This window comes from Phascolarctos cinereus, unplaced genomic scaffold (assembly GCF_003287225.1).
Source record: "Phascolarctos cinereus isolate Bilbo 61053 unplaced genomic scaffold, phaCin_HiC Scaffold_5;HRSCAF=322, whole genome shotgun sequence".
In the NCBI taxonomy this organism is placed as follows: Eukaryota; Metazoa; Chordata; class Mammalia; order Diprotodontia; family Phascolarctidae; genus Phascolarctos; species Phascolarctos cinereus.
The window spans coordinates 192,667,337-192,683,411 of record NW_027555958.1 but is presented as its reverse complement, the minus strand read 5'-3'; the positions used below and the strand labels follow the sequence as shown (position 1 = coordinate 192,683,411).

At 35.4% G+C, this 16,075-nt stretch overlaps 1 pseudogene; it reads left to right on the top strand.

Moving 5' to 3' along the window:
* Positions 1 to 9,940: 9,940 nt before the first annotated feature.
* LOC110217701 (L-lactate dehydrogenase A chain pseudogene) lies at positions 9,941 to 10,910 on the top strand (annotated as a pseudogene).
* Positions 10,911 to 16,075: the final 5,165 nt, after the last annotated feature.

The following is a 16,075-nucleotide window of genomic DNA, read 5'->3' as shown; positions in this document are numbered from 1 at the left end:
GACTTTAGGACACCTTTCAAGTTATAGAATAAGCTGGGGTTTCACAAAGTACTGGAAAAGCAACATTAATATTCTCTTAACACTGTGTGTCTCCGCATCAGAGATTGGAGCATTTTGCCATTTTCTTCTCCAGCTCGTTTACAGACAAGGTGCTGAGGCAAACAGGGTTAAGTATCTGGCCTGAGGTCAGATAGCTAGTAAGTGTCTGAGGCCAGATTTGAACTCAGGAAAAGAGGGCTTCTTGATTTCAGACACTGTACTCTATCCACTGTGTTAACTAGCTGCCCTAAGGGTTCTTACATTATCCAGTAAGTAGAATCTCTTGCCCTGTGACATCAGAGATGGGAAGCTAACCAAATAAATCTCATTAAGAACTTACCTCCTACCTATAAAACACATGATCATGAGCTGCTCTGCTCTAAAGGTTATGTCCCAGACATCCCACATCAGTTGAGTGATGGGGAGTTGAAGGAATTACATATGTCAGATTTGACATTGCTTCTGTAAAGGACCATTATCAATTTCCCCCTACCTCTAGTGACATTTTCTCTAGTTGATTTCATCCAGAGTCTCAGTGAAACCCTGGTTATGTTCTTCTGTCATTGCCACTGTTATCCTGTGCTACTGTCCTGAATTGTTTTGTTTTAGGCTTGAGTCTTAAGGCAGAACAATGCAGCAGGAAAAGTACTGAATTGGAAATCAGGGGACCTAGGCTCAATTTACTATCTGTTCAACACTGAGCAAGTCATTGAACCCTGATGAGGTGTTTCTTCACCTACAAAATAAGGGAGCTAAACTAAATTATTCAAAATTCCCTTTTAGAAGCAAATACAATGTTATGATTTCTGGACAAATTAAACTGTGCTGTTATAAACACCTACTGCTTTATGCATTATCAATCTGTCAGAAAGATTTTAGGGGGTTAGGCTTCAATAGCAGGATAAGAAATTCCAAAATCTTGTGGATAGTCCCTCAACCAATCAGAAAGTGTACCAAGCATTTTATAAAGAACTAGTTTCTTAAGAGCCCTAGAGGCTAAACCAGTTGCAACCCATCGGGGTCAAGGACCGGGCCTCAATAGGGCAAAGGCTTTTTACCACTGTGCTTGCTTAATAAGCTTATTAAATATTAACTGACACACCCTGAGGGCGGAGATAGCTGCCATTTTTTATCATGGGATGTATGACCTAACATGACAAGGAGGAACATAGATGAACATGAGATGGGCTGTCCAGGAAGAGTGTAACTCAGATGAAATAGATCAATCCAAGCCCTAGTGGGTGGAGTATGGATCTTACTAACTTTTTAAAAGTTGTTCTACCACTGAACAAGTGCCCCCCTGCTACTAAAGTGCGTTGTGCCCGCTTCTCTCTTGAGAAGCGTAATAATGGCTTTCCTTCACTGACTCCTGTAGTAGATTTTTGTTTCAGATTTTTCTAACAAATCTGATCCCACAACTGCTATTAAGGACCAGGAAAGGAATTTCTCTTATTATTGGCTGGTTTGCCTAGCATCTACTTGGCCCTAATTCTAACACAGCTAACCTCCAAGGGCTAGAAAGTTTACACACAATGAAGACAGCCCAGAATCCCCAAAGACTTTCATGGCTCAATTGCATAGGAAATCCTTCCATTCTCCACTGAGAAATTAAAATTATTTTGTACCATTTAATAATTGATTCTATTATGTAATTGACTCCATTCTGTACTTTTCTGATCTTAAGTTTAGCTTAGGAATGCGGTTTTCCCTCCAAATTAGTTTAAAGATGTGGTTGAAAGAAAAAGTTGTGGGGGGCAGTTAGGTGGCACACTGGATAGAGCACCTGCCCTGAAGTCAGGAGGACCTGAGTTCAAATCTGGCCTCAGACCAAGCACTTGACACTTACTAGCTGTGTGACCCTGGGCAAGTCACTTAACCCCAATTGCCTAAAAAAGAAAGAAAAGGTTGTTGCCATTCATGCAATTAACCCTGGGACATCTGCTTGTTGTGTATATGCTCCAACCAGCTCAACCTGGTGCCATCCCCCAAAAGACATATTATCTGTCCTTGCATGTCCTTATGCAATTAGGAGAGGTTCAATCTCCCCCAAGGGGACAGCAAACCAGGTGGTACTAATCTCCTAGCCAAGATTGCCAAGAGGCAGAGGAATTTCATAAAACAATTAACATTCCTTAATTGTCAGAAAGGGGTGTGATTAGGCACACCTGAATGCCAACCTACTTTTCCTAGTACAGCCAATTGTAATGTTCCCCAACCACCCATAACCCCTCCTTTCCCTTGCAAATAGTTAGATTTCCAAGTCCTGCTTCCCCAAGCCAATACCTTGAGCCCTCACCTTACTGTAGAGGTATGAACACACATTAAGGTAAAATGTCAAGAAAATAAAATTAATGCTATCTCCACACAATCCAAAACCCAAAAGTACTCATTGGTCAACTTACATCCTCAAGAAGATGTTTCTATATGAATTAAAATTTTTCATTTGATGCTGCTGTATAGGAGACTGATATACTAATATATCTAATATACTAATCCTTACCAGAAAACTCATCTCAGGCTTTACATCTATCCTACTTAACAAGGTGAATGACAATGGGGTTTGAATTATGGTAGAATAAATTCTATGCTTTCTTTCCCACAACATCCATCACACATCCAAACTTTCTGTCAAGTCAACTCCAAAATGTTATAACCATAACCCTACTCTAAGACTGCCCAATTCTAAGACTGCTTGCCTTTATACATTAGAAGTGTTCCTAAAAAGTTGTATGCCACTGATATCAATATAAATGGAAAGAATAATAAAATAATACTGGATATTATGTGATTATAAATAACCAAGTTGAGCCCCAGGGGAGAACTGAAACATTTCACCTCCCTTCTTTTGTTGAAAAAATTGAGGAATTATGTCCATTAATATATTGCATAAGTTGTCTGACATGGTTAATGTTCATTGTTTCCATGACACTCTCTATCTCATCCTTTGCTATCACCTTTTCCTTTTGCCTTCAGTCTTTCCTAGCATCAGGGAACAAGATAAATCCACAGAAAAAAATCACTTTACATGTCACTAACAGAAATCAGGATAAATGTAAACACAATAAAGCAGACCAGATACTTAAGGATTAATCACCAATACTTATTGTACCTGTATGTAGACAACTATAAAAATGATTTTGACAGAAACAAAGGGAAAACTTAGTAATACAGAGGACATCCTGTTTCTGTGACTAGTTTGAGTAAATACAGAAAAAAATTCCAATATTTCCCAAATTAATTTATAGATTCCCTGTTATACCAATAGTCAACTTCATAGAATTAGATAAATTGTTGATTAAAATGTTTATGAATGAGCAGGAATATATCAAAATATAGTGTTTGGGTGTTTAATTGGCCATGCTTCTCCAGATGTCACCGAAGAAATCAGGACACTAGAGGTATATATTAAATGGTCATGAGCAGAAATCTCCCCAACTTTTTTTATCCTGACATTGAAATAAAAGGGAAGGCTGATTCAGACACATGACAGAGATTTAAATCTGTTATATTTTTAACAAAGCAAGATATCTGGTTGGGACCTTACAACTTGCCAGAGAAGAGAGAATACATTTACCAAGATTTCTCTAGGAAAAGAAGTCAGCAGCAGTGGTCAGCTGACTGGCTGAACTGGTATTGAGAAGGATTTCTACCATTATCAACTTTTTTGGTAAGCATTGGAAAAGAAGAAATGAAGCTATTACTTGTCTGTGATGATATGATAATATGATAGTATCATATGATATGATCTGGAGACACAAAAAATGTAGTTGAAACACTAATAAGCACTGAAATTGCAGGATTTAGAATAAAACCACAAAAATAATCAGCATTTCTATATATTACCAACAAAACAGAGTAGGAAGAAAATTACTATTCAAAATAACAACAGAATATATAAAATATTTGTGAGTCTAGCTACCAAGACAAACTTGAATCTGCAATGGCAAGGTTCACCAAAGAAACAAAAGCAACAACAATAGATTAGGATTGAAAATACACAGAACTGAAAGACAACCTAAAGAAGAAAAGCAAAAAAACAAGAACACTAAAAGGGAATATACTCACTATGCAAGCAAAACATGCTGAACTCAAAGACAGGATGAGCAGAGACAACCTAAGGATCATAAGTCTCCCAGAAGAATACAAAACAAAAAAAATTAATAATGTAATAAAAGAAATAATAGAAGAGAACTGCCTAGGACTTCTAAACATAGAAAATGAAATACAAAGTGAAAGAATTAACACATCACCTCCAGAAGAAATTCTGTTACTGCAAACTCCAAAACATAGTGGTTAAATTTAACAATTCAATTCAGAAAACAACAAATTCTGTAAAAGATCAGGAAAAAGACTTTTGAATACAAAGGAAAGACATGTGAATACACAAGGAAGATTATTTTGCACTCACTATAAAAAGTAGGAAAGAATGGAATAATATGTTCCAAAGAATAGGAGGAATGAATAAATACAGCAGACAAGGACAGCAATGGCAACAGAGTGACAACAAAAAGACCAGTAAGAGACTTCTTTCCAAAGGTACACAAGGAGACAGGAGTTAAGTTGGAAATCTGATAGAGGTAACAAAGCAGAGGCAGATGGGATATTATGGACAGAAGCTGGTGACACTCTGCTTACAGGTGAATTCTTCTTTTGTGGAAGTAGATTACACCATGGGAGGTTCCATAAAAGATGGGAGGGGAGCAAAGGATAGGGAGGAGAGTATGATATGCCAGGGTCTAGCAACGAGGGGAAAGTATATTCTCTGGTCTCAAAAAGAGAAGAGCCTACAGGGAAGTGAGTAAGGAAAGGGGGAAATGTTGAAAAGGGGGAAAAGTAGAAGGCCTTACTTTGGAGGTAGAAGGGGGTTCCACTAATGAATGCTCCTATGAGTAAAGAAAGACGGCCAGTGAAGAGAGATGAGGACTTTTACTGGATGAGACCTTGGGGATCTGGTGTTTGAAAAGGCTACTTCCCCGGGAGGGGAAAATTGGATCCCCCTGGAAGCAACTGGCACCTGGAAGAGTAGGAAAGCATGGACACAGGAAGGAAATTTCCAGGCAAATATAGAAGAAAAAAATCAATGAAAGAAAGTATAGATCAGTGATGGGAGAGAGGCCCTACCATGGGGCAATGTCTTCTTTGATACCTGCAATATTGTTCTGGGAATCAGATACAATAAAAAAGGGAATCCATGGGTTAAGTCTTACAAGGCAGGGGAAGAAAACACCTAGAATGGATGCCTTAGAAGCATTGATTGCATGAAGAATACGGAGAAAAAAAGAGAGACTGGATAATTATAGGCATCATAAATCAGAGAATGAGGGTCTAGAGTAAACAGAAAAAGAAGAGGCATAATTTTTTTTAAAGTGAGAGTATTCCTTTTTGGAAAGAAGTATAAAAATAAAATTTAAAAAACTAATGAACAAGACTAGCTTAAAGGGAGGAGAGATCAAATCAAAATTCAGAAAAAGATGTTGACAAAATGAAACACTCATTTCTGCTAAAAAAATAACTAAAAATCATAGGAATAAATGCGTCTTAAATAGATAACACACATCTAAAACCAAGAACCAGCATTACATGCAATGGGGATAAATTAAAGTCCTTTCCCATAAGATCAGAAGTAAAGCAAGGATATCCACTATCACTACTAGAATTTGATATTGTGCTAGAAATGCTAGGTTCAGCAATAAGAGAAGAAAGAAAGAAGAAAGAAAGAAAGAAAGAAAGAAGAAAGAAAAAGAAAGAAAGAAGAAAGAAAGAAGAAAGAAAGAAAGGAAAGAAAGAAAGAAAGAAGAAGAAGGAAGGAGAAAGGAAGGAAGAGAAAGAAAGAAGGAAGGAAGAAAGAAAGAAAGAAAGAAAGAAGAAAGAAAGAAAGAAAGAAAGAAAGAGAAGAAGAAAGAAAGAAAAAAGAAAGAAAGGAAGGAAGGAAGAAAGAAAGGAAGAGAAGAAAGAAAGAAAGAAAGAAAGAGAAAGAAAGAAGAAAGAAGAAGAAAGAAAGAAAGAAAGGAAGGAAGGAAGAAAGAAAGGAAGGAAGGAAGGAAGGAAGGAAGAAAGAAAGAAAGAAAGAAAGAAAGAAAGAAGAAAGAAAGAAAGAAAGAAAGAAAGAAAGAAAGAAAGAAAGGAAAGAAATTGAGAGAATAAGTATAAGCAAAAAAATAGAATTATGGCTTTTTGCAGATGATATGATGTATAGAAATGTTAAAGAGTCAACTAAAATTAATTAAAATAATAATTTCAGCAAGTGGCAGGATATAAAATAAATCCACTTAAATCATCCACACTCCTGTATATTACCAACAAAACTCAACAGAAAGATACAGAACAAACAATTCCATTTAAAATAGCTACAGAATGCATAAAATACTTGGGAATTTACCTACAAAGACACAGAGGAACTATTTATAAAGTGCTTTGCAAACCTTTAAGTGCCATACAAATGCTAGCTATAAATATTACTATTATTATTATTGCGTAAATACCAGTACAAACCTTTTTTTTAACCAAAATATAGACCTAATTAATTGGAGTAATATTGATAGCTCATGCATAGGCCAAGCCAATATAAAAATGACACTATTTCTTAATTTACTTATTCAATATCGTATCAAAGACTACTATATAGAATTAGAAAAAAATAATAAAATTCATCTGGAAGAACAAAAATCAAGAGTCTCAAGGCAAATAATGAAAAAAAAAGGAAGGAAGAAGGGAACCTAGAAGTGCCAGACCTCAGACTATACTAGAAGGCAACAATTGTTGTGATGAAATGCTGTTGTACCATAGGAAGGAAGGGAACCTAGAAGTGCCAGACCTCAAACTGTAACTAGAAAGCAACAATCGTTGTGATGAAATACTGTTCTACCATAAGAAATGATGAGCAAGATGCTCTCAGAAAACCTTTAAAGACTTACATGAACTGATGGAAAGTGAAATGAAAAAGACCAAGAAAACATTGCATATAGTAACCATAATATTATATGGTGATCAACTGTGAATGACTTAGCTATTCTCAGTAATGCAATGATCCAAGACAATTTGAAGGACTTATGATAAAAAATGCTATCCATCTTCAGAGAAAGAGCTGGTAGAGCCTGAATTCAGATTGAAGCATACTTTTTCTTTACTTTATTTTATTGGATTTCTTGTTTATGTTTTCTTTCAAAACAAAACCAACATTGAAATATGTTTTGCATGACTATGCACATATAATCTATGTCAAATTGCTCGTCTTCTCTATGAGAGGAGAGGGGAGAGGAATAAGAGAATTTGGAACTCATTTTTTTAAAGTGAGTGTTGAAAATTGTTTTTACATGTAATTGGGAAAAAATAAAATATTAAATTATAAACATATATTGTCAAGGTCTCTCATAAGTGAAAGAAACAGTTATCCTCCATGAATGAGTCATTGTATTTATTCCAGGAAGATTTATTAAAAATTAACACTGTATCATTTTACATTTCTGATAGTTGCCAGTCCCTAAAAATACACAGAGTGATGCATATTGGCACAAGGACTCTTTTTTTAAACTTAAATATTTAAAGATCTCTACCTTCAAAAATAAATAATCCTCTCCACAAGAAAAAAAAAGCAACACTCATTAAAATCATTAAATATTGGTGAAGAAATAAAGATGTTTATTAGTGGAACATATTAGGTACATAGCATAAAGAAGCAAATAACAATATACAGTGCCTGATAAAAACCAAAGACCCCTAGATACTAGGATAAGAACTTACTATTCAACAAAAACTATGAAAATTCAAAAAAGCCTATTAAAAACCAGACATAGACCAACATCTCACACCACGTTGTTGTTGTTCAGTCATTTCAGTCATATCCAAGTCTTCGTGACCGCATTTGGGGTTTTCTTGGAAAAGTTACTGGAGTTGTATGCCTTTTCCTTCTCCAGCTCATTTTACAGATGGGGAACTGAGGTGAACAGGGTTAAGTCACTTGCCCAGGATCGTACAACTGGTAAGAGTCTGAGGCCAGATTTCAACTCATAAAGATAAGTCTTCTTGACTCCAAGCTCAGTGCTTTATCCACTGAGTCACCTAGCTACCCTTCTCACACCATACGCCTAGATAAACTCCAAATAAGTGCATAATTTAGAAATAAAGGGTGGCATACTAAACAAATTAGAGGTGGGAGCAAGAAATTGCCTTCCAGATCTATGGGTAAGGGAAGAGTTCATGGCAAAGCAGAGAATAGAGAGGATCACAGAGGATAAAATGGACAATTTTAATTACATAAAATTTAAAAGTTTTTGTTTTTGTTTACAGAAACATTCACAGTAGCTAAAATTAGAAAGGAATCAGGAACTGAGGAAAAATATCTGCAGCAAATTTCACTGATAAAAGTTCTTGTTTCTAAAATCTATAAGGAACTAATTCAAGTTCCCCCAATTGATAAATGGTCAAAGGATATGAACAGGAAGTTTTTAAAGAAAGAAATCCAAATTAACAATTGAAATATTTAAAAATTCTCCAAATCAGTGAAATTCAAATGAAAGAATCTCCAATATTCTACCTTATACCCATCAAATTGGCAAAGTTGGCAAAAGAAAAAAAATTAAAAATACTGGAAGGGTTAAAGGAAAACAGGAATATTAATGCATTGTTTGAAATAACAGAAATGGACAAGAAATGTTCCAGCTTACTGGAAAGAAATTTGGAGCTATGCCCCAAAAGTTATTAAACTGTGAACATTCCTTGACCCAATACCACTACTAGGTCTATAACCTAATGACATCAAAGAAAAAAAGAAAGGAACAAAATATATAAAAAATTTTATAGTAGCTCTTTTTGTACTAACAAGAAATAGAAAATAGGGGTGCCTGTAAATGGGAAATGGCTGAACTACATGAATGAAGTAGAATATTACTGTGCCATTAAAAAATGATGAAATAGTTTCAGTGAAACCTTGGAAGATTTATATGATCTGATGCAGATTGAAGTGAGCAGAAAAAGAATAACTTCTGCATTAACAACAATATGATAAAGAAAAACAACTTTGAAACACTTAATAATTCTTACCAATGCAATAACCAGCCATGATTCCAAGGGATCAATAATGAAGCATGCTACCCTTCTCCTGAGAAGGAGGTGCTGGACTGGGGTGAAGAATAAGACTTTTTCTTAAACATGACCAATAGGAATTTTTTTTTTGCTTGGTTACACATATTTGTTACTAGGGCTTAGAAGATTTGGGGGGAGGGGGTAGAGAAGAACAAAGAGCCATGGTAATGATATTTATAACAACCATAGTAATGAAAACAATTTTAAACTGCAAACAAACTCTGGTCAAAAACATTATACAAAATTGGTACTAATGAAAAAACATACAGATAGCATATTTATTAATGTCAGTGTGCCAGGCATTGTGCTAACCACTGACACAAAAAAAGAAAACAAGATGGTTCTTATCATCAAGAAGTTTAGTTCTATTGGAGGAAGAAAACACATAAAAGGGAAGTGTTGAGAGATTGGAGTGCTCAGACAATGTAGAGGTGTAACAAACAAAAGAGTAAGCCAGGAGGAAAGTAGAATATTGTTGCCTTGCCTCTCCAAGGAGTATCTGTATCCCATCCTTTCTTTAACTGAAGCTTCCTTCTTCCTTCAGGTTTTGTTTATAGCAAGAATGGCAAGAGTGACATAATTGAATCTATAAAGCATACAACCATCCTTTCTCTTAACAAATGTGAAACTATGGAGTGTAAGTTTGCATTACTATCACTCACAATAGCTTTTTGTATTGCTTAACTGTTTTCAGGGATTATCCATTGTGGGAAATTCAATCTGGAGTATGCTGAGAGTTTGTCTGCTGTGCCTAAACAATGTATCAATGTATCTCCCAAGTATCAGGGAGAAAAGCCCCAAGGACTTCCAAAATGGCATCAAAGAAACGCTAGATGAGAATCTTTTAAAAGAGTGGTATGCTCCAAATAAGGTCACTATTCTTGGGTGTGGTGCAATTGGCATAGCATGTGCCATCAGCATATTAATGAAGTACTTAACCGATGAACTCTTTCTTATTGATGTCACAGAAGACAAACTGAAGGGAGAGATGATGGGTCTCCAACATGGCAGCCTTTTCTTTAGTACCCCAAAGACTGTCTCTGTCAAAGACTCGAGAGTATCAGTCAAGATAGTAGTTGTCATTGCAGATGCATGCCAGCAGGGGGGGAAATTTGCCTGAATTTGGTTCAGTGTAATGAGAACATCTTGAAAATAACTATTTCTGATATTGTAAACAATAGTCCTAACTACAAACTGCTTGTTGTTTCTAATCCAATGGACATTCTGACATATATCACCTGGAAGCTGAGTGGCTTGCCCAAAAACTGTGTTATTGGAAGTGGAACAAATCTGGACTCTCCCCATTTCCATTTCCTAATTGGGAAATTGACACCTAATTGGCTAGGTGTCAATCCAATAAGCTGTTATGGTTAGATTATTGGGGAGCATGACAATTCTACTGTGCCTTTATGGAGTGGAGTGAATATTGCTGGTGTTTCCTGAAAAATCTGCACCCCAGTTTAGGAACTGATGGAGACGAGGAGCACTTGAAAACTGTTCATAGACAGGTGGTTGAAAGTACTTATAAGGTTATTAAACTGAAGGCTATTAGCCTGTCTATGGTATATTTGGTAAGAACTATGATGAAGAATACTGGAAGAGTGCATTTAGTTTGCACCATGATCAAGGATCTCTATGGAATAAATGAAGTCTTCCTTAGTGTCCTTTGTATCTTTGGGCATAATAATATCATCGATATAGTGAAGCTGACTCCGAATTCTGAGGAGGAACAATATTTAAATAAGAGCACAGATACACTCCGGGATGTCCAGAAAGATCTGAAATTCTAAAGCCTTTTAATGTGCCACCAGCAGACAATATGAAAATAGTTAAAGGATTGCATGTGATGCACTATTCAGATAGATTAAATTGTTCTTATGATCTGTGATTAAACACCAAGAATAACATAGAAATGTAAAACCAAAAAAAAATCCCACAATGTGTCAGTAAGAATATCTGATATGATTGGAGAACAGCTGAATAAATTGATGTTTATCGGTGTAATAGAATATTGCAACACCATAAAAATGACAGCTATGAAAATAAAAAATATGTACTTTGTTGTTGTTTCACTTAATCGTGTCTGACTTTTCATGACCCCGCTTGGGGTTTTCTTGGCAAAGATATTAGAGTGCTTTGCCTTTTCTTTCTCCAGATCATTTTACAGAGGGGGAAACTGAGGCAAACAGGGTTAAGTGACCTGCCCAAGACCACACAGCTAGTAAGTGTCTGAGGCTGGATTTAAACTCAGGTCTTCCTGACCCAAGGCCCAGTATTCTTTCTACTATGCCACCTAGCTGTCCCAACAATTTGACCACAAAGGGACTATAACCCTCAATCTTCCGATCAGGAGTCAGATACCTGATCTGTTAAACCACACAGTATCCATAAAGATATGCAACAAATACATAGTGACACTAGCATCTGTGACTTGTAGGTCAATTCAGTCACATTCAACTCTTTGTGACCCCATTTGGGGTTTCCTTGACAAAGATACTGGAGTAGTTTGCTATTTACTTTTCCAGCTGATTTTACAGATGAGGAAATTGAGATAAACAGGGTTAAATGACTTGTCCAGGGTCACACAGATAGTAAATGTCTGAGGTTGTATTTGAACTCAGAAAGAGGAGCCATTCTGCCTCCAGGTCGTTTTTATCCACAGTGCCACCTAGCTGCCATATATACATACATATAAGCAAAATAGAGGCATGTTGGTGTAGTGGACAAAGAACTGGCTTTGAAGTCAGTAAGATCTGGATTTGAGTCCAACCCACAATGTCTACTGGCTGTGTGACACTGGCCAAGTCACTTATCTTCTTAATATCTCACTGACCCAGGAGTTCATCATGCTCATGAAATTACAGGTCCTAACCAAAATCATGCATACACATAAAATTAATGAAGAGCAAAGAAAGGAAAATTAGAACAACATGCTTAGTGACCATAATATTTTTTTAAAATAAACATCTAATTATTTGTTTAAGGCAGAAAAATAATTTAAAAAGAAAACTCAGAAATAGAGGCAGAAAATAGTTTGGAATGCAATCTTGAACAAAAAGGTGACTTTTTGAAAGTTTATAATCTATCCATATATAAATTTATACACATATGTGTGTGGATTTCTTTCTAAAATTACAAACAATTGGATTTTATTTTATTATTTTGCTTAAATTATTTTTAATAAAATAAAAGTTATTTTAAAAATACAAAGTAAAGGAAATGTGCTAACCAACAGTTGTTCCAATGGCCATTGGAATGAAGAACATTTTGCAGATACTAAGCTAAATACATAGAACACTTTATGACTGCCAAGTAATGAGATAATGTGTGGGGAAGCACACTGAAAACTATGAGGTGTTATATGACATGTTATGTATAACATGTTATGTGTCCTATAAACTTTGGGATTAATACGTGAATCAAAGAGTTTAGGAGATCATTTTCTTTCTTTCTTTCATTCTTTTTTTTTTGGCTAGGCAATGGGGTTAAGTGACTTGCCCAGGGTCACACAGCTAGTAAGTGTTATGTGTCTGAGGCCAGATTTGAAATCAGGTCCTCCTGAATCCAGAGGAGCTCCTTTTCTCACCTAAAATATGTCTTCCATTTGTATCTTACTTAGTATGTAGGTTCTATGATGGCAGAAATTATGTTTGCATATATAATAAATCATGCCTAAAACCCTATAGGAAATAAGTGAATTTTTTTTAAAAACTACTTATGATACACTGCTGCTTCTCCTGCTGAAACCTAAATCTTATCCTTTTATTTTAATTTATTATTCAGTTTATTATTCAGCAAGTATATTGAGCTCCAGTCAAGACATTAGATTTTTCACCTAGGCATGCTAAATAGTCGTCTACTGACAACTAAATAATATAAACATTGCAATATAAAAAAAAAGTTAGAGGAATTTTTTTTACAAAATGTTTTTAAATTTTTGCTTCACAAATTATGAAAGATCCTGCCTGATCACTTTTTTTTTTTGGTGAGTCATTCCAAATCCTTTTGGAAGTAGGTGGGGGTTGAAGAGACAGCAACAGAAAGAGAAAAAGAAAGAGTCAATGAGACATGGACACGTAATACTAAATTATATCTATTTATTGATTTTCCATTTATTTTTCATTACCTTATTCTTTTTTCAGTTTTAGAATTTCCAGATTTTCTATGCCTAGATTGTTAACTCAGATTTATGAAATCAACACCATCACAAAAATCTCTTGTTCTGTGGTCAAGTCGGAAAAGACCCAATCATAATGCAAGCACACTGAGGAGAGAATTGAGGTTGCCATGGGAACTTTCCATCTAAATTGTAAAGCTTTGTGGATTTAAACATCTCAAACATGATGTTATATTAATTGAGCTTCAGCACTGAATGTGTAATGATTGTTTTACTTGGAATAAATTCTTTTTGAGAGGTTGCTTATACTCATTTTCTAAAAGCAAAATTGTACACACCAATGAATATAATAACAACGGAAGAAATGGTCTTTCCCTGCGCTCAAGCTTTGCTAATGTAACAGCACATGCATGATATGCTGCGGAATATCGGACACTGTAAGTAACGTTGTAGACTTTAATATGCTTGCACTGCGTAGCGGATTTTGTGAGCTGAAGCCATTTTAAAATGTTATCATAATGCACTTCACAAGTAGATACCATGGTGTATTTGGCATTTATTCATGCAGAAATATAAATGCTAAAAGCAGCTTTATGGCGAGAAGAGGACTGACCCAGAAGGAATTTCTCCCTGTTTTGTGAAACTGTCATTTGACCTTCAATTTCCATCTCTCTCCTTATTGGGAGAATTCATAGAGAAGCTTAATGTTGTTCTCTGCTATTTCAGTCATTTCAATTGCAATGCTCTGCAACAGCCACAAATTTTGCTAATATTCATCAGTAGCACATTCAGAAATGTATTTGTGGAAGAAATACATTCTTCTTTGGAGAAAATGGAACTGTCTTCAAAACAAGATAGTTCTGTGTTATTTTAAAAAAAAATTTTCCTGACCTTCCAATTTGCATCTTTTTTTTAATACGTTTGTTCTATAAGTCCAAAATCTTCTTTATAAAATAATTAGTATAACCTACTCCCATAATTTTTGAACTTTAACATCTAGGAAATAGAATATATAAAATATTTAATAAAATCTTAAATTAATCTAATTATATTCCTGAGTTAGGCAGGGGACAAACATATATTAAGTAGTTACTAGGTGCAGAAACTGTATGCTTAGCACTAGGGATATAAATTCAAGTGAAAAAGAAAGACAGTCCCAATCTTTACCACTTTACTTTCTAATGGAGGAAGATAATACATGAAAGGGAACTGAGAAGGGGGTGGAGTGGTGGGGAAGGTACCTTCATGGAGTTTGGTGGTAAAATCCCAAGAGTCAGAAGCACACCTAAAAGGGGAATTAAGCATGGTGGGCCTGAGACCATCCCCAAAAATTCAATTCAATTCAAACATTTATTAAGCACCTGTCAGGCACTGCGCTAAGTGCTAAGAACACAAAACAGGCAAATTTCTGTCCTCGAGAACTTTACAATCTGATGGGGGAGACAATATGCAAACAAATATATACAAAGAAGCTATATACCAGATAAGTAGTAAATAATTAACAAAGGAAAGGCACTGTGTTTCAGAGAGGTTAAGTAAGTCTTTGTAGAAAGTGAGATTTTAGTTGAGACTTTAAAGGAAGACAAAGAAGTCAGTAGTTGGAGAGGAAGAGGGAGAGCATTCTAGGGATGAGGGACAGAGAGAATGCTTGGAGACAGAGATGATGTGCCTTGTTCATGGAACAGCCAAATTAAAGAGTATATATTAGGGAGTAAGGTATAAGAAGATTGGAAATGTAAGACGGGCCTAAATTGTGTTTTAGGAAAATCACTTAGTAGCTGAATAGAAAATGTATTGGAGTAGCAAGAGACTTATGGCAGGCAGATTATTATCAGTAGCTATTGCAATAATCAAGACATGAGGTTATGAGGGCTTGCACTAGAGTGATGTCAGGGTTAAAGGAAAGAAAGGGGCCTATTTGAGAGATATGGAAAACTAGTAAAGCAGCTAAATCCTCCTGCCTTTAATTTTTTTGTTTCTGTTGGGTGAATTCCAACACAACTCTGCCATGACACCCATTTCTGCTGACGTCAGTTTTTCTAGAACATTTTAGGTACTTTTTGCCCAGAGGAAAGGAACTAGAGTAATTATCTCCTTCTCTGTTTTTTTTTAACCGGTTATTTCATTGTTTAACAGAGTTCCTGGTGATGAATTCCCTCTACTCCTGCAGATCCAAGCCTATTCTACAACTTAACAATCCTGGAGAGTTGTTAGGGGAACTGAAAGGTAATAGTAGCTTGCTAGGACCACATAGTGTATGTCTTTTTATTATTGTTTTTTATTCACTTTGAACTGAAATACAAAATGAGAAAAGAAAAAAATATTTCCGTGTACACAACAGAACATAAGAAAGGATTCAATACAAAACAATAAATTTCCTTTTTAAGAAAACCTATGTAATGAATACTACACATTGTTTTCAAAGCTACCCAGCTTTTCTGTGCTTCCTTCTAGGTTTTCTTTTGTGTTCTGCTGTGTACTTTTTTTTTCTCTCTCTGTCCCTGTGCCACCCTAGAGAAAGCTATAATTAAATGTGAAAATATGTATATATACATATATATCTATAAACATACACATATATACACATATACACACATATACATGCATATATGTGTGTGTGTATATATATATATATATATATATATATATACACACATATATGCATGTATATGTAAGACCATACTATGCATTTCCTTTTGTCAGTTCTTTCTCTGGAGGTGGATAGCATCTTCATAGGTTCAAGTCTTTCCACGATTTTCTAAATCAGCTCATCATTTCTTATATTACAGTAATATTCCATCACAATCATATACCACAGCTTGTTTAGCCATTCCCCAA